This window comes from Mycteria americana, chromosome 1, assembly GCF_035582795.1.
Source record: "Mycteria americana isolate JAX WOST 10 ecotype Jacksonville Zoo and Gardens chromosome 1, USCA_MyAme_1.0, whole genome shotgun sequence".
NCBI lineage: Eukaryota > Metazoa > Chordata > Aves > Ciconiiformes > Ciconiidae > Mycteria > Mycteria americana.
Window position 1 is genome coordinate 158,108,661 of NC_134365.1, and position 19,566 is coordinate 158,128,226.

A 19,566-nucleotide genomic window follows, 5' to 3' on the forward strand; every position below is an offset into this window, starting at 1 on the left:
AGTGGGACAGGCTGCCAGGGAGGTTGTGCAGTCTCTGAAAGTTTTCCAATACCTGACCGGGCAAAGCCCTGAGCAACCTGGTCTGGTCTCGCAGCTGGCCCTGAAATGACAAGAGAGAGCCATAAGGACCTCTACAGGGGGCTCTGAGGTCTCTCTGTAATGAGGGTAATCATTAACTGTGAAGCAGTCATACAGGAGTCAGCTCTAAGAAAAATAGAGATGCCTCACGTTCACCACGCTAACAGAAGATGACTGGATAGTCTTGATTTATGCCATCTGGGGCCAGATCCGAAAAGAATTGTTGATATTTAAGTACATTGGTAGAACCCCAAAATCTCTTGCTCAGCACCCACTCAACACTGAAATGGCTTTAAACTTGGTTTTTGATTTTGAAGCTCTTCGTGTGTGAACACGCCCGGCACAACAGCTCTCTGGGCAGAACAATGCCTCAGTCCCACGCAAGTGCCATTAGACCTGAAACTAGGAAGAATCAGCACTCAGCTATCAGTTATTCAAACATCTTTTCCTAATGGGGTAATTTAAAACACACTTACAAGATCAGGCTATTCACAACACATACAGGTTGTGGCTATTTTCCTATAAAATCAGCAATTATAATAGCATCCACCTTTTCCCACATAATATGAGAGCACTTGAAAGGCTCTGATAAACATTTCTTAGAAATTTGCATAAAGTATGAAATAAGGTTACATGCTAGACTAGACTTTTCTGGGGGTAAGGGAAGAAAGAGAGGAAAAGGAAAGTGGAGAGGGCTAAGAGTCTTCAATGTAAAATTAGGAATTCAATATTTATTAGGCTAGAGATACTCAAAAATAGGAGAATCATGTAAATGAGTGATTAAAGCACTCACTGATGGTATGGGAAAGAGGGATTATTATTTTCTCATCTCTTGTGATTACTTCTAAGGCTTTTTGGTAACAACTGGTAAATGTAAAGTGAATAAACAGCCCTTTTTGTGTAGAAACTGGTAAATATAAGCCACCTCCAGTTCAACATCCAAGTGTCACTGGGAATTGCCCAGACTTTGAATTTGCTTTCCACCGCAAAGCTAGAGCTTGCCAGGTTTAATGTTGTGCCACGTGCACCGTCTTTATCACGGAACCTGGATTTTGAACCCAGAATTTTAAAGCTTTTGGGGTCAGCTCAGTATTACAAGGCCCAAGAGACTAAGATGGCCTATTTTCAGGTGTTTAAATTAAAATACATCCCAAAAATACTACATTAAGAGAACTTTAAAGTTACAAAGTCAAGGACTTAAAAAAACGAGATGTGCTAGACACAAAGGTTATGTAACCCTAATCAGTCTTCTTGTGAAGGCACTTTAGGATGCCGCCCTTAATTGCATCTCTCCCAGCTGTCTCCATCCCTATTCTTTGCCTATTTTCTTTAGCTCCCTTAGGCCTTCCTGTGCTGATTCTTTGACTTCCCTCTGTCCAAAAAGGCCCCACTCTGCTCTCAGTGAAGCTACTCTTCCCTGCTCTCAGTCTTCCCGTGGGTTGCTTATCCAGTTTCAGGCTCCTGTTCTCTGCATGACTGGGAAGCAAAGCATCCCTCCCACTCTGCCTGAGGTGGGGGTGGGTGGCAGGATTTTTAAAAAATGCTTTCCACCTTGATTTTTAACCTTCTTTCGTAAAGGAAAGAACATGTGGACTCACGTGCATATCATGCAGTCATCCACTCAGATATAGCTTCTATATGTCTTCATTTATTTAACCAAATTCCACAAGGGGGTAGAAACCCCAAGTGTATCAAGCTTCTACAAGTTTCATAAAAACACCAGTACGGGAGAGAGACCTTCTTAACGCAGATAAGAGAAAAAGGCTCAGCATTCATTCAATGCTTACGAGAGGTCGGAGAACACGTTTGAGGTACAAACCCGTCACACGCACAATTTCAGTGGTTTTACTGCTCACAGAGCGATGTATTTAACTTGGACGAATCAACTTATTTTCCTCTTGTCTCCCTCTTGGAAATAAAACTCGGCCTGGAGCAGACAGTCACTATGGAAAATTTCAGCCTAAATGGTTAAGATTTGGCAACATGATAAACAACTCAGAACAGGGACTTAATAATAGGCAGCACTAGAGTCCCACCTGTAATTATCCATTATGTCCCAAGTGAGAAACCACAAAACGTTTCCTTGAGATGTAGGGAAAGTAGTTTCATCCAGACAGTTTAGGTTTTGAGCAGAATCCAGTCTAAGGTAGTGTTTACAGATGAACACTGGTTAGCGGAGGATCTGAAAACTTTCCACGGTATAGGGATGGAATGTGCTAGCCATAAAGCTGCCAGGAGAAGTCTCTCATCTCCAGCCTAGTAATGACATAAGCACTATTTCTGCTTTAATTGTATGTGTGACAAGGTTGGTTTAGTGCAATAATTATATACCATTGCAACCAATAATGCTTTACAAAAATAGAGAAGGAACCAATTCCCTTTTCATGGAAAGCTAAATTCCCAGTGTTTTTAGTAAAAGCAAGATGACATTGTGGACTCCAGAGAGTATCTGACTGCTCACAACTCCAGATAGATCCTGCATAGATTTCAAAACCATGGTTTCTCACATAGGCTGAACGGTGTTACAACAGTGCAATTTGATGTGCTGCTTCATATTTCCAGGTATCATTAAGGCACCAACCTTTTAAAATTTTCTAGGTTGTCTTTCTTCTCTTTTTCATTAAGAGTATTCTCAATGTCCTTGATGCAAACTTTCTTTGTGCCATACTGTACTAATCTTCTGCACATGTTCTTCTACCCTGTGCAATTACGTTTTGGTCAGCATTATTTTTGTCCTCTTGGCTTCTATAACCCACTCACTGAAAGATGTGTCCTGTTCCTTACAAGACAGGTTGCAATGCACAGAGTGGAACTTATTGACCAGGATAAAAGCAACGTAATTCATGCCAGGTCAGCAAGGGGCAGGGAGGGGGTGATGGAGGGGAGAAAAGAAGGTGGCAGTGAGTAGTAAGAATGGCTGAGTCCTGCTGGTAGTTGCTGCAGGGACAGAGGGCCTATGTGGGAGGAGTGGCACTAATGCAAGCCTGAGGAGGTAGAGTGTTCTTCAAGTGAATGCAGAAAAGCTGAAGTGCCCAGCTTTCAAAACACCAGGGTGCAGATGAGCCTTGCTGCATAGAGAAAAGAAAATACAATGGTTTTATCTCATTATCCTGGTAGAATTCATTTTCTGTATTTATTTATGCCTTCAAAAGAAGGGCAGCTTGTTTTAACAGGAGGCATAATTTCATGACCAGCAACATGGTGCAGTGGGAGAGATGATTCTCCATCCATGGATCCTCTCGAGCTCCAGTGCTAAGAAATATGATGAACTGTACACCTGCACTGGCTGATACAGTCTTGCTTTGCAGCCTAATCGTACGCCAAAGGTTACTTGTGATTACAAGGAAGTCATCACTAATTAGCAGTCTTCCCAAGTAAAGACAGGCTGTTTTGTAACTGTGTATCACTCATAGATGGCTGTTGTCACTTGACTTCATAAACTAACATTCAAGATATTACAAATTAAACAGCGTGCTTCCTCTTCCAGCCCAAATAAACACCATTTGGTACTCCAGATCACGGGACACAGGAATGACTGCATTCATCCCTGATCACACAGGGGGCTTAAAATGATGTTTTCTTCTTCATCAGTGCCTGAAAAAGTCCTCTAAACTCACAGAAAAGCCATGCCAGCAGAGGCTAGCAGACTTCAACTCCTTGTGCTGAGGTGTCTCTAGGGTATGTAGTTTGTCCTGACTAGGTGTTTGTTAAACCAATTAAAGCCAATTAAAGACCCTCCAGAACTACTCTAAGAGACTAGTTCCACTGTGTCACTGTCCTTAAAGCTAAGAAATGTCCTCCTGTGTGTAACCAAAACTCCTTTCTTGCCAGTTACACCAAACTTCATTCTCTGTGAATAGAAGGTGAACAATTGATCACAAATCCTCTTTATGGCAACTTTTTATACCTGAAGCTATTAGCTTTTTCAGGTTTGATTGAATCTTTTTCAAAGTTTTTCAAGTTTGATTGAATCTAATTCCTTCAAATTTATGTAATGGGTGACTTTTTCAAAGCCATTTACCATTGCCAGTGATCTCCTCTAGACTTCTCCCAATGCCTCTGCAGTTTCTTTATAGTGGAGTAGACAAAATCTGGAGCAATACCTTGTAAGTGGATGCAATCCTCTTTGATTGTCATCATGGCTACATGATGGGGACATAGCATACATTCCTTGAGCCCAGATTTGGTAGGGACAGCACTACCAGGCTCTAGTCTACAGAGGGTTTTCTCTACTATCAGTACTGGACTGATTCCAGAGCTGGACCAATTCTGACAACACTGCTGTCCCCATGGTTGTAGTACTTGCCACAGCTTGCCACAGCTTTTACCTTCCATGGTCTACTCCTCCTCCTGCTTCCCTGATGCAGTGCTAGCACTTCATGGGGTCTAGTGCAGAGCTGTGCATGGAACCAAGACCAATGGCAGGACCTAAGGTGGTTGCCACCGGCCCTCTGGTAAATCCATGCTTGCAATGTACCAGCTGATGCTTCAACGGCAAAGAGGTCTGTTTGGTGAAGATACACTAAATACTTTCCCTGCATTTTCTAGAACATGGATCTTTTTTCCTCCTCTCCTCAGCATGGATGCTGACGTATAAGCTTTTATTCTGACTGGCTGTAAATGATTTTAAAGAAGGGTTTTAATGCTTACCTCTTAAGGAATAGCTGAGGGAAAGAGAAAATCTGTTATCCTGTGGCTGCCAATGAAAACTGTCTTCCAGGCTGCATCAGGGCTTTTAACTTCGCAAATCCTTTTCTTGTTGAGTAGTATGTGCGTTGTGCTTTAGCTTCAGTTGGCAACTAAGCACCACCCAGCCGCTCGCTCACCCTACTGCCCCGGTGGGATGGGGGAGAGAATCAGCAGAGCAAAAGTAAGAAAACTCGTGGGTTGAGATAAGAACAGTTTAATAATTTGGGGGGGGGAATATATATATTTTTAATAATAATAATGACGACGATGAAAAGGAAAACAAGAGGACGAGAGAGGAACAAAACCCGGGGCGGGGGGGGGAAGTGATGCAACCGCTCACTACCCACCGACTGACACCCAGCCCGTCCCCGAGCAGCGATCGCTGCCCCCCGGCCAACTCCCCCAGTTTCTATACTGAGCATGACACCATATGGTATGGAATAGCCCTTTGGCCAGTTGGAGTCAGCTGTCCTGGCTGTGCCCCCTCCCAGCTTCTTGTGCACCTGGCAGAGCAGGGGAAGCTGAGAAGTCCTTGACCGGTGTAAACACCGCTTAGCAAGAGCCAAAACATCAGTGTGTTATCAACATTATTCTCATTCTAAAATCCAAAACACAGCACTGTATTAGCTACTAGGAAGAAAATTAACTTTATCCCAGCCAAAACCAGGACAATGTGCCACAGCAAATGATGCTGGCAGGACGGAGATCCTCCTTTTGAGTACATACAGACCACCTGGTGCTAATTCTGTCTCCCTCACATAACACTGGCATTTCATAAAAGCCGGCTATGGATTATATTTGGGACATCACCATTCTCCTCTTTATATGCACCTAAGAAGTTAAAACTGGATCTTATTAAGCAGTTGGTTCAGTTTTTAATGCATTCCAATAGCTCCACGTGAGACTGGCCCACCATTCATGAGGCATAGGGTATCTTGTGCTAGTGATTGCTTCATTTCTGTTGCTAAGAATATTTGAGTTTAAAACTGGACTCTGGCTTAAGTATCAGATTAAATGGCTCTATTCCCTCATCCACCAGACTGCCATAGTTGGAGAGCTGAGCTATCCTGTTCCTGTGGGCATGTCTGAATAAAGAAACCCCACCTCCCTGGTAGACAGATGATCTTTCTGCTTTGTGTTAAAAGAATAACCTTTTCCAAAATGCTAATTAACTATATATCTGTCTTGCCTTTTGCAGACAGTTCAGAGTTTGTTCTGGCACTTGAAAAGCATAAACAAAGAAGGCTTTAAAAAAGAAGCTTCTGCGGAGGGTTTATTAGTTTGAGTAAAGTATCGAACACGAACACAGTTGCATGGGTATGCATTTTGTTTAGAAGTGACTCAGATTCCGGTAGTCCATGGTACTGCGGTGTAAAATGAAGCCTTTTTGGAAACACATCTATGCGTATTAAATGTTTTCCAGATTTAATATATGCTCTCTTTCTGTGCATTTCCTTAAGAACCATGTAGTAGCTACCCTGTCAATAATATACTGTAATGGTTTTCAGTCATCAGTCTGTGATCTACCTCTAAAGATTTACCTAGAAAAGCTTCAATAAGTTTCCATTTGCTATGCAAAGGCCCATATAAAATTGCTACAGGCCCAGAAATTGTAAAAGATTTCAATCACTGCACTACTAATGAAGATTTAAAGCTGGTTTTGTCAGACTTCCCATTCTTTTCTGTTTTCAAATACTTATTTAAATTTTCTTGCTCATTGACAAGGTAAGTTTATTATTCTGTTTCATGTCCCTGACATTCAAAATATGACATACACTTGCATTGTCCCACTCTGCAGTTGGCTTTGAATATTTATGTATAAACACTGCTATTTATTAGCATAGTTGGTACCCCTGAAATAAATAGGGTGCAGCATGAGTATTTAATTTTCTTCACTGGCTTAATTTATGCCACCCCAGATACAAGACCTGTGTAAAATCTCAGTTTCTTGTGATGACAGACATCACAGAATACCAGTGGCAAAAACTAGTATTATGTCCGAGTCAGTCTTGCTACATCACTGCTATCAGTTCTCCAATAAACTGCAAGGCTGTCTGGGTTTAGTTGTACTGCAATCTTAGTAACCCTTCCTAGTGAAGCTGAGGTGTTTTTAAATCCAACATTGAAAAATCTCTAACAAAAATACTTATATTTTAACAAGGTCAAATTAGCAATTGTTTTGCTTTAGCCTCAGTCTCTGCAGCCAATGGAAAACTTTCCCTTATTTTTCATTTTGATAAGCAAATATCTGAAAAAAAATCCAGCAAAAACCCCCACATGACCCCCTTTCTTTACAGCCTATTCAGCTAGATAGCTGTGGTGTTCTTTGTAGTACATCAGTGTCCTGTGCTTCCCTGCTCAGCATACATGCCCCAGCAACCCTGACATTACCTCCAAGAAAAACTAAGTGAGAAACAATCATGCTAGGCAACCAAGTCAAATTTCTACAGAGGACAAAGCACACATTGCCAACCAAGCTGCTTCTTTGTTGATGCTACTGCATCATCCACGTGTTATTTGTGTATGGAGTTTTCAACAGTAAAAGCCATGAAATGGTAATACTCATTCTGCTGTTTTCTCATTCTAAAGGCATAAACATGACTTGAATGCTATAAAATCTTTAAAGACATAAGGAGGTCTACTTCAAGCCATCAGCCACTCGCACTCAGAAGTAATAGTCATCATAATGCTGCCTCCTACACTTCACTTCCCAACTCAAGGGCCTAAGATATATAAATATGAATTATTATAAATTAGGCCAGTTATAAAACCCAGCATGCTTTAACAACTTTAAGAAAGCCATTAGAAAGGCCTAAATAGGCAAGTTTATTTTCTTATCCTTTGTCAGTCTATGAACAACCCCACACATAGATAGATAGGAAAGACAAAACAGCAAAATTCATTTTAAGACCCCTACGTACCATGCAGGTGAATGTACTGTGATGGTGTAGTTCTATTAGGTTCGAAACTTTTTTCTTTTTGAAGACTGTAGCACTTTACTAATACCCAGAACATTTTGGATCAAAACTTTTCAGTTGCAGTTTACTGTTTTACACAGAAATCAAATATTTGCGCATTTTTTAGAATAAATTGTTTAACACCAAAGACAGCTTTAATATAAAATTTTCAGCAAGGTCTACATAAAGGAACAGGAAACCAAGTAAAAGATATTTATGTGCAAACATTTCAAACACTTGAACAATATTTCAGATATTAAAAGACATCCAAGTATTTTAAATCTTGATTGTTCTTTTTTTTCAGTTAAAGGCATTATCTTCTCCTAATAATAATTGAGTATTTAATATTATTTTATAAGCCTCGTTGGATAAAATGACTATATATACAAATTCATTAAAAGTAAAAGCAGAATATGCCTGAAAATATGGTAATGTGTGCATTCACTAAGTATGAACCACATTTTTTTACCACAAACTCTTTTTGATTTTGTCATAACTATTGCTTACGCTATGAGGAGAGATGAGTGTACACAGCAAACACAATCCCTTCCTCAAGCTGGCTGCGGCATGATGTGGTGGAAGCGCCCCATCTTCTGGTAGTAAAAGATCACTTTTTAAAAGCATGTGAAAGAAAGTCTTTGTGTCACTCAAAAAATCAGGAACGCCCCTCAGAAAGATCATGAAAACGTCCAAAAGTATTTCTTTTTCTTTTCCCTAGAAAATTGTATACAAAGGAAATAACCTGAGGCTTTCTAACAAAACACGATGCCAATTAGCAGTATACTTTCAGCTGACAGGCTTAAAAAGATTAAGCCTCGCATTGTTCAAATAACTGGAAGTCGGAATAGACAGGTGGTAGTTCTGTGCTGAAACTTCTAGTGGGAAAATAGCATCATATTTTACTTGTTGTTGGGTGTTTTTTCAATCATTATGAAGAGCAACAATGAGCATGAGCATTTGCAAACTGTTTTGCAAAATGATTATTGACTTCATTCACCCTGAAAGAGAAATTATGCCACAACTTATAACTAAACATTATATTTAGAGGATTGCGAAACTATAATTAAACCATGGTAAACGGATGGCCTTTGCAGAGAATTTTAATGCCACGGAGGCAGCCCCAACTGAAGTCGGCCAGCAGAGGCCGCTGACAAACGCAGCTCATTTCTCTTAGCTCATTATAGCCTAATGCTGCCACTTGCTGCTTTCTCCAACAGCTTTCGGTGACCCCATTAACCCCTACAATCAGAACTACGACCAGCAGGAGATATTGTGCCCTGGATCCATTCAGCTGGAGGCCCATATGTTCCCCAGCCTTCCTTTTGTAACCGACGTGCTTAAACAAAAACTTCCTATTTCCTTTGACATCTCTCACCAGATACAAATCCGGTGATTTGTATCTTTGACTTGCAGGCTTTGACTTTCCTAACCTCATGCCTACGCCTACATATTTGGCACAGTCTCTCTGTATTCCTCCCATGCTGTCAACAGCTAGCAAAGGGGTAGGTCAGGAAATGTGGCCTGGAGCTGGACAGAAGGGGCCTTAGGGCTTGGGATGAGAAACAGGGTGCAGCAGGCAACTGTGCTAGGCCCCGGTTTGGAAGGTGAGCACCCGTGGGGAGCTGCAGAGCCGGGAAGAGAGCGCACGGTCTCCAGGCGTGTAGGCAGAGGCACTAACCTGCCCTGCGGGGACATGGTGGCAGCACAAGACACCATCCCCGCAGGTATCACCTGCTGCACGCATTGGGTGACCCTGGCAAGCAGAACCATGCTGGGCCAACCCAGGGCTTCACAGCTTCCCTGTCCCTGCAGAGGCGCCATGTTATGTCCGATAAGATCCCCGTGAAGTCACGAAGGAGTCCTGCGAGGTCACACAGATGGCCTGTCCTACGTCGCACCAGGCTTGGGAGATGCCACTCTGCACTTGTGACCTTGAAGGCACAAGCGGGTGGTGGCTTCTGCCAACGGGCAGCATGGGGCAAGTGTGGGGGGCCACCTCCCCCAGTTGCTTCCTCCTCCTCCTCCTCCTGGTGGTCCTGCATGTCAGAACAGACAGGCTGCTCCACTGGTAGCGCTACATCTTGGTAGGGTGGGCACTGCCAACAGGACTTCCCTGCTGACAGGAAGCAGAGAATGAATTCCTCACTTTGCTTGGCTTAACCGTGCAGCTGTTGCTTTGCCTATCCAACTGTCACTAAGACGACCCTCGAGTCTTTTCACCTTCCTTCTCCTTCCTCCCCATCCCATGGGAGAGGGGACAGAGCGAGAGGCTGGGTGGGTGGGTGGGTGGCTGAGGTTACCACCCACTGCATGGTAAGAGATCGGAGAACACACCAGATGACCTGGAAGGCAGAAGACAGAGGCCCCGCCAAGCACCTCTGGCTGTGCGCAGAAGGCAGCCCCAGACCGTGGAGGGAGCCGGGGCCCATCCCCGGGACACCTCCCCAAGTCGCTTCCTCCTCCTCCTCCTGCTCCTCTTCCTCCTCCTCCTCGTGGCAGCCCTGCATGTCGGGCACAGCCAGGCTGCTCCATTGGGAGCACTACGTCTAGGTAGGGTGGGCAACAATGGAGGCACCGGCTCCGCGGTGGGTGGGAGGCAGAAGTCCCGCAGGGAGGCACGGAGGGGCCGCGGCTGCTGCAGGGGCGTTTGGCAGGCAAGTGGGGGGGCCGGGAGTGGTGTGGCAGGGCAGAGAAACGCAGGGCTGAGTCCACGTTGGACTTTCCCTATGAGCCACATGGGTCCATGATCCTCTTCCAGTCTCCGCGGTTCCCTTACAGAGAAGCATCTCACAACACAGAATGAAAAGCTTTCTCATCTGTATTTCCTTACAGCTGTGCACGCAGGCCATGCTTCTTGGCCACACCATTTTCTTGAGCCTCGAGTCTATCCTGGGGGGGAAAAACTCAGCCTTTATTCACTTCCTAGGGTGAGCACTTCTTTTCTGTCTTGCCTTCAGGTGCAACGTACCTTCTTATGTTCTTGGCTGAGGCTCAGAGGTGCAAAGGAGCAGAGCAGTGGGAACAGGGAGAGCTCAGAGATGTGCCCCAGGGGGCTTTGCCTTGCAAAGCTGCGCTTGCTAGCGGCTCCATCCTTGTGCTGCTTCCACTGTTGGGCCCACTCTCACTTCCTTTGTGATCTGCCAGGTCCAACCCAAAAGGCCCCTCTGCAGCTACTGCTTCTGAAGAAGTGTCTCACAACATGTCATCAACACGTTTTTCCTCTGTTTGGTTATAGCTATTCCCATGGAGAGTGCTCTTCCAGCTGCCGGGCTGGATCTCAGGTTTGATCCTCAGGAGCATCCCAAGGGTATGTTGTCAATCTCTGTTTAGCAGAAGGAATAAACATGTACTTTTTAGTATTCATGTGCAAGTTAACAGAAGACTTTCTCTGAAGGTCTTCAAGGAGGTCGTGGTCTGCTGGTGGCTGGCACTCATAAGTCTCGACCATTTGTTCACTTTGAGAGCAGCCAGGTCACAGGGAAAAGCTCACTCTAGCCCCTCCGCAGCTGTTGGTCTGCAGACCAACATTTAATGACTACTGGTATTGCACAGTGAGCGTAATGCATTCTTTGCATGAAAATTTTCCACCCAGAACATCACTCGGGTGCCTTTGCAGCTTTGGGCATCTCAACCTACATCTGTGTCCCCTGCTCATCTTCCATGCGTCTTCCGTTCACTTATGAAGAAGTAGGTCGCAACACATCAGGGAAACGTTTCTGCTCTGGATGTGATTATGGCTGTGGCTGTAGGCTGTGTTTCTTCAGCTTGTGAGGTGGATGCCATTCTAGACCTTCAGGGGGAATGCAGGGCTAAGGCGTTCAGATTCGGTTGTCTATTTTTTATGACTTTATAATACTGTATTGCAGTCCTGAGGAATCCAGGGTCCTCAGCAAGCACTCCTTGCCTGAAGCCCGGGGGCACAGCTGGACGTAGCGATCGTTCAGCCTCTCAAACACACTGTGCGACTGTCAGCAGCGCAGAACACACAAATATGCGGGACTGTCTCATCTCCTACAGGTGCTGGGGGTGGGGGTGAGAAAACTCCACAGGCTGCACATTGCAAATGGCTGCTAATGTACTGTGCAGCTGTGGCGCTGGCCGTCCTGGCGTCCATATGCCTTCTGGCAGCTTTGGGTCACCTGCTTACATCGCTGCTGAAGAACAGGAAACAGTGCGTTGGTTTTCCCAGCATTCTTGGTTGGATGGCTGCTCGGCACAGCGAACCGTTTCCAGTGGCAGCATCCTGGAGTGCAGTTCACTGAGGGCAGCACTCTGTTAGCATTTCATAGAATCAGAATCATAGAGCTGTGGAACGGTTTGGTTTGGAAGGGACCTTTAAAGATCACCTAGAGCCAACCCCTGCCATGGGCAGGGACACCTTCCACTAGGTCAGGTTGCTCAAAGCCCCATCCAACCTGACCTTGAACGCTTCCACAGATGGGGCATCCACAGCTTCTCTGGGCAACCTGTTCCAGTGCCTCACCACCCTCATCATAACAAATGTCCTCCTTCTGTCCAATCTAAATCTACCCTCTTTCAGTTTAAAACCGCTGCCCCTTGTCCTGTCACTATAGGCCTTCATAAAAAGTCTCTCTCCATCTTGCTTATAAGCCCCCTTTATACATTGAAAGGCTGCAATTACGTCTCCCCGGAGCCTTCTCTTCTCCACGCTGAACAACCTCAGCTGTTGGGGTTGTTGCTTCTGTTTGTGAGAGGTTTTTACCACCAGCCTCTTAATTCATATTAATGTGGATTCTTTTCCAAAACCCATTCTTTGTGTTGCAGAGAACCACTGCTTCCTATTGTCAACATTGCCTCAAAGAAAGATGCAGCTACAAGTGAAGCCAAAGCAAAATTAGAAAAAGAAAGAAAACTCACCAAAATTGCCATGGAAATAGAAGGTCCCACCAATCAGAGGAACATCATAATACAGTCGTAGACTGTGAAAACATTTTGGCCTCCTGTTGTCAGCTTCAAAGGGACGGAAAGGAGGAAGGTCCCTCTTTTGCTGCAGGAGGTGCTGATCCATTATGAAGCCAGTCAGAAAGGCACTCACACTCTGTACAGCATTGTTTTCAGTGCTCTTTGTTCCACCTAAGGCTCTAAAGCAAGAGAGGGTGGCATAGACAGAGAGTCTCACGGTGCTTTGGATGCTGGGAAACCCATCTTGGAGCCACCTGGCACTGACTCTGTCCGACATGGGAGCAGCTGCGATTAGGCGCAGCATACAGTTACCGCAAGCATTCTTTATTGTTAATAACCGCTGGGGAAGTTATGGAAACCCCCAAAATTGGGTGTTTTGTCCTATGGGAACATTAATTGGCGATGACCCTATACAGGATGATATAAGGGGCCAGTTCCCACTGCGGACATATGTGGGCCAACCTGTTATGGTAAAATGGCCTCCCATTGATATTGTACTCATGACCCTGACAAAACCCAGAGGCTTATATGCCTGGGAAGCTCTGGACGGGAGCGGAAAAACCCACCAGATTAGTGCTCGGTGGATAATCTCTCACTTCTAACCCTGAAGCCTGCTTTCAAGCCCGAGGCCCAGCTCTGTGTTTTCTTACCGGACCATGGAAAAGCGGACTGCCTCGATGCTCATACTGGCAATGGTGACAGTGACCAATGGAAACAACCAGGACCCAGATGGCAATGTGGTAGCAAAAATGATAGTGGGATTTGCCCGAATGATGAACTTAACCTCTGTAACGGTCTGCCTGCCCACACCCAAGTCGGCAGAAGACCCTTTACCAATTTTGTGCAGGACATTACGATATCGCTATCCCTCGAGCTCACATGGGAGCAATATAATAATTATAGTTGGAGATTTAGGGACACCAAGGGAAGAGGCTATACTTACATTGTCTACAGCTGGTGACCGGGCGTGCTAAATGCTAGTTTGGTATGGGATGCCAGATGTGACTATATTCTTCAATTTACCCATGAGGCCATGGGGTGGAGTTGGAATGGCACTACACCATGCCCCAAAATTCCATGGGGAACTACCAAATATAGTGCCTGCTGGAGCACTGATGACCATTCCCTACAATATACAAAACCATTAAACGCCTCACGGTGCATCACACACCCTGAAAAGGATAATAATGAATGTCCCAGCGTGTGTAATCAAAATTTGTGGGACTGCCCCCTCAACTGCCCATGGGCCAGATAGATACACTCATGTGCCCAGCTGTACAGGGAAAAGTAGGGAAATCTCCAGTCTAGAACTGTCAGACAGAAATAGGGTGCAAGGATATAGATAAAATGTCATTGTTATGGCTATATCCTCCTGCTCAGGAACCTTTAATACAGGGCTGCCTGCGTAGCAATACCAGTTACTTACGGCCCTCAGCCCTAGACTGTAGTAAGAAAGATTACTGTCGTCCCCTTACTACCATGCCAGGTTCACGCCAAACATGCTTTGTCACTGCACCTCCCAGCTTAGCGTGGGAATGTTCTGATGGCCGCCTATATTCCCGATTATACCCAACCATCCTGGGACTAGCCCGCACATTAGCCGTGCTCTCTCTCTGTCCCATTTATGGGGAAGGATCCGTGCCACACAAGTGGTGGGATCGCAGCCCAAGAGACTTGCAGGGGGAATGGCGAGGAGCCTCAGCATGAGTAGGATGGTGGCTGGAATCAATTTTCAGGATGGGAGTTGCTCTGGTGTGGAACCGGCAGGCTATTCTGGAACTGGGCCTGCAGCTGTCAGCCTTGGCCGATGCCTTGTCTGGTAGTTTGGGCCTATTAGATAATCAATTACAACATACCACTAGAATGACTGTTCAAAACCAAGCCGCGTTAGATCTGATGCTGTTAAAGGAGAAAGGCGTATGTGGAGTCCTCAACCTAATGGCGGATGAGTGCTGTGTCCACATCCCGAACGTGTCAGTACCCCTTCAAGACCAGATCAACAAAATGAAGAGTAGCAAAGGACTCAGAAGCAATTGTTGCTGCACTAGGGACTAATTGGTTGGGGAAAGTGTTCGGTATGCTTGTGTTTTCTTTGTCAGGATGGCTAACCAGTCTTCTCCAATCTCTGATAATGGTTGTAGTTGGGATCATTGTGATTTGTATTGTTGTAAGTTAAGCACGCAATAACGAAATCTGTGTTAACCATGGACTATACTCCCTCAAAATCTGTTCACATAATTGATGTTCCTTTAGATTCTGTTCATATAATTGATGTTCCAGTACAGCCTTGAACAATCGAGAAATGATGATTCACAGTGAGCATCGAGCTCACCCAGACTGCGCTCCCTTTTAACTTTGGAGGCAAGAGGTGACTGTACCACCACTCCAAGGAAACCAGTCAAATCGTGACTGTGGTCACGAGGTGGATTGTGTGGCAGGTGCACCCGCCCCAATAAAAGACCGGGGGCATTAGGACTGCTGCATTCTTATTTTTCACACCCTTACTTTTGTGCCTTTACAGGGACGCGTGCCGACCAGCACGTACACACCTTGGGCGAGGAGCAGACGTTGAGGCCCTCAGGCAATCAGAATTGACCACAGGTCAGATTCGATCAGGGCATATAGAGGGCAAATGGAGACGCTCCTCCCCAGAGCAAAAGGTCTGCAGTCAGGGACTCTCCCCTGGGGACGGGATGCTGCCCCAGGAAACTCCTCGAGGTTGAGAGCCCTCATCTCATGGGTGAGTGAGTGTATGCATTTTGGATCCTCATTTCTAAGGCCGGCTGTGCAGTATTAATTCCTTCATACATTATCCCGAACCTGTGGATTACTGATGTTGTCGGAGTGCTTAATGACTTTGATAAGCCTCCTTTCTAGTTAGTTTTCTGCTAAACAATTTTGGTTCAAATAAAGTTTATTTTGTTTATCACCTGCCTAATTTGATTTTGTGAGGCTCCGTGACAGACCTCCATCCTGCTCAGCCAGAGAGGGGAGCAGGGTGAGGGCACTGAGGCTGCTTATGTTCGTGGGAGCACTCTCAGTGTCCATGATCTGTCTGGCAGGACATGTATATATATATATATTTCAGTGTAGTGTAGATGTGGTGACACAGGTGACACAACTTCAGTTTTGCTGCCAGTTAGACTTGGGGACATGGAGCAGCAGCAGCCTTGCCTGTCTCAGGTTCTTGGATCTGGCAAGATATATTTTCCTCTAAGAAGAGGAAAGCTGGGAGTGCTTAGTGGGGTTGGTGTCTTGTGCCACCTGCCATGTCTGCGCTGCGCAGGTTCGTGCCTCTGCGAACACGCCTGGACACCGAGCGCTCTCTCACGTGCTCTGCAGTTCCTCCCTGCAGCTGCTGCTGCTGACCTTTTAATTTTAGTGAATGCTGCTTTACCCTTTGCATGTTCGATCAGAAGCGAAGCTGAGGATGTATCCCACAGGCACACATGCAGAAATGCACACGACACTGACGTGGCTGGCTACACAGACTGCCAGACAAGGCGCTGCTTTCAGCCGCACTTGCTTATAGAACTCCCATGAAGCGTAAGTAGACAGTCATGTCCCCTTCGTCATCTTTGGCTGGTTAGTTAAGAAAGGATGTATATAAGATACATTTTCTATTTTATGTTTAATTAAGATATTTCATAGACCTTATCTATTCCCTCTTTTGTTCTTTCCCCATTCCCTTCCCCTGCACTTTCACTCACCAGCTTCCATAGTTCCACCCCCCCTCCAAATAATGGGCCAGCTCTGCTGTAAAGTTGATTGGAAGCATGGGAGTTATTGGTAAGAGCTTCAATCTCTTGCACAATTTCACCTATCTTTCTCCCTTTTACTGCCGTTGCTCTGCCTTCATCTTTAACCAGGACTTCTCAAAGCCGTGTATTACCCAGTACTGGTTCTCTGCAACAATAAGAATGCATCTCAGAAAAGAATCCTCCCTGATAGGAATTAAAGAGACTAATTTAAAATAAGAAAGAAAGAAACAATCCAATCCCCTTATTTTCTTCTCTCCTTCCCCAACTTTGCTTTCCTTCCACTGCACCTTGGGAGGAATCATAACCGCTGCTGGAGTTGCTCTGGCAGCCAGACTGAAGGAAACATTTTGAAAGCATGGCACAAAATAACTTCAGGCTGCAACCATTTCCTTCCCATATGCATAAGAACTCCTCTCCCAATATTTAGTACAGAATGCTAAAGCTAAGCTAAACCCAGCTGCATTTAGCAGATGCAGTCTTCTCCACTGCTCCAGCTGACTGAGATTAAATCACCAAAGGCACTCTGACCTCAGCAGCAGGGAAAACCTGTTCCACATGATGCCCTTCCCTGCCCATGAGAGGCAGAGCTGTCCCTCAGAAAAGGGAGAGGAGAGAGGCAGTGCAGCAGGGTCCCTTCATCCCAACCATGGGCACCTTCCACAGCTCTACATTACACACATCAACCTCCATCCTGAGGAGACACAAATTAGTTTGGCTGCTGGTAGTCACTTTCTAAAGTCTGGGGGAAAGCACTTTCCAAAGTTTCTAGACCAGGCTCACACCTGTATCAGCAACAAGGGAAGGAAGAAGACACCAAAAAAATAGATGCTTGTTCTTTCAAGTAAGCATCAAAAAAGCAAAAAAGTGGTATCTCCCCAATTGCTCAAAAACATGATCCAGCTGAGAAGCTGGATAACCATTGTCTTGCAGACACACCACTGGCCAAACAGAAGCGAGGAAGGTTTCAACTACATGTTGTGACATACTGCCTCCCAAGCTAACTGTACTTGCCATTGGCAGCAAACATTTCGCAGGTGAGATTTTAACCATGCCACATTCTGAATCTCCCTGTGCACAGACAAGAGAGCTGATCATTCAAGCAATGAATGCATTAAGCTCACTGTGCCATACCAGTAGTGGTTTAATGTTGGTCTGAGCCAAGAGGTGGAGTGGGACTGACCAAGAAACCCCTACAATGGAAGAAGGCTCAGTGGAGAGGAGAAGAGAACAGAGAAGGGAACAGCTCCCATTACGTATTTCCATAGAGCTCTGGCAGCGAAATGCAATTCAAACATGTAACTCCTCCCCAACACTCACCAGCCTCTTCCGCTCCTGAGCACCTTGCAAACGATTCCTGGGGACCCACAGTGGCACCATACTGGCACAAAACCAACCATGCATGGAGCTGCGAGTAAGTCCCACTCTGCTTTTTGACCTGGCAGAGTGTCGCCAGGACGTAGTAAGTTATACTTAGAGAATCACAGAATGGGTGAGGCTGGAAGGGAGCTCTGGAGGTCATCTGGTCCAACCCTTCTGCTCAAGCAGGGCCATGTAGAGCCAGTTGCCCACGACTGTGCCTAGCTGGCTTTTGACTGTCTCTAGGGAGGGAGACTCCACAACCTGCCTATTCAACATGAACAAACTATTGAAAGGAAGCGCTGCTTCTGTGAAGTGAAGGAAGAGTGATTATTTACCCCTGGGATCCTGCTGAGGCCCAGGGAAGGGATCTTGTCGAGAGGCAGAGAAAACAGGCTTCTGCCGAATGGCTTTATATATACAGCCTGCAGGCACACCTGCCATGAAATACAGAGAAAAGTTTTCATTCCATGCTGTGACCAGCTGCTCCATAGGGGAACTGCAGTGAATGGAAAGGGAACGTATGATAACATGGGATCATCGCACAGGTCGAGACACTCATGGCTGCAAAGGGGCTGGACTGAGCTTTTGCCTGTGACCTGGCTGCTCTCAAAGTGAACAAATGTTCAAGACGTACCTGTGCCACCATCCCACAAACTGCACATTCTCAGTGGGATCCTTCTATGGACTTTTGGAGGGTATGTGTGGGTAAGTTGTGAGTCTTCACTTCCTTTGAGAGCTGCCAGGTCCTACCCAGAAGGTCACCCTGGCCCCTCTGCAGATGTTGCTCATGAAGAAGTGTCTCACAACATGTCATGAACCCATTTTTGAATGGTTAGGGAAGAGTTCAGAGCTTGTGTGACCTCTTGCGAGTCCGCGAGTCCTTTCCCCCAGCAGCTCCGCGTACGGTTGTTTTTGTGCCAATACATGGTGCTTCTGCCAGCACCTGGTAACCCTTTGCCAGGTGCTTGTGACTGGAGTTGGGGGAGTAACCGCATGTTTGAAATGTGTTCGCTGCCATTCAAAGCTGAAGAGGTATATTGGAATACAGCACAGCTTCTAGTATCTTCTCACAGAAACCACCTCCGCAGTCCCCCCACTACCAAAACCTTGCCACATAAACCCAACAGAGATGCCCAGCCCCGTTCTTTGTGATGACACGGGATTGTCACACAGGTCGAGATACTCAGGGCTGCAGATGGGCTACAATGAGCTTCTGCCCGTGACCTGACTGCTCTCAAAGTGAACAAATGTTCAAGATGTACCTGTGTCACCCCCGCGGAATCTTTTTTGCTCACCCTACAAAGTCAACGGAGACTGACCGTTCACCCCTAGGGCAGACTCGAGGGCAGCAGGGGCTCCTGCCTGCACTCCTTGCCCGGGGCACAGAAGGAAACCACACCAGCCGCTGCCTTTGTGCTGCCCCCCCCTCTCCCGCAAGGCACTCGCCTCTGACTCGGGCACTGCTAGCCCATCAGGGGAGAGGACGGGGGCAGGCAGGTGCAGGGTTCTTCCTGCCTCCCTGTGCCCCCGCTACGTCTCCTCAGGAGCCCTGCTGAGCGCCGCCGCTTTGCTAGAGGCCTGCTCTGGGGATGGAAGAAGGCGAGGACGCGAGCTGTGGGGCAGGCCCCAGCCGCTCCTGCGCGTCCCTCCCGACAGAGCCGGGTGGGGGAGCCCTGCGGCCACACACACACGGCCACAGACCCGCCGGCGGCGGCGGCAGGCGGGGCAGAGGGAAGGGCTCCCGCCAAACCGCCGCGGGCACGCACGCCCCGGCTGCTCTGGCCACCACGTTTCGGCGG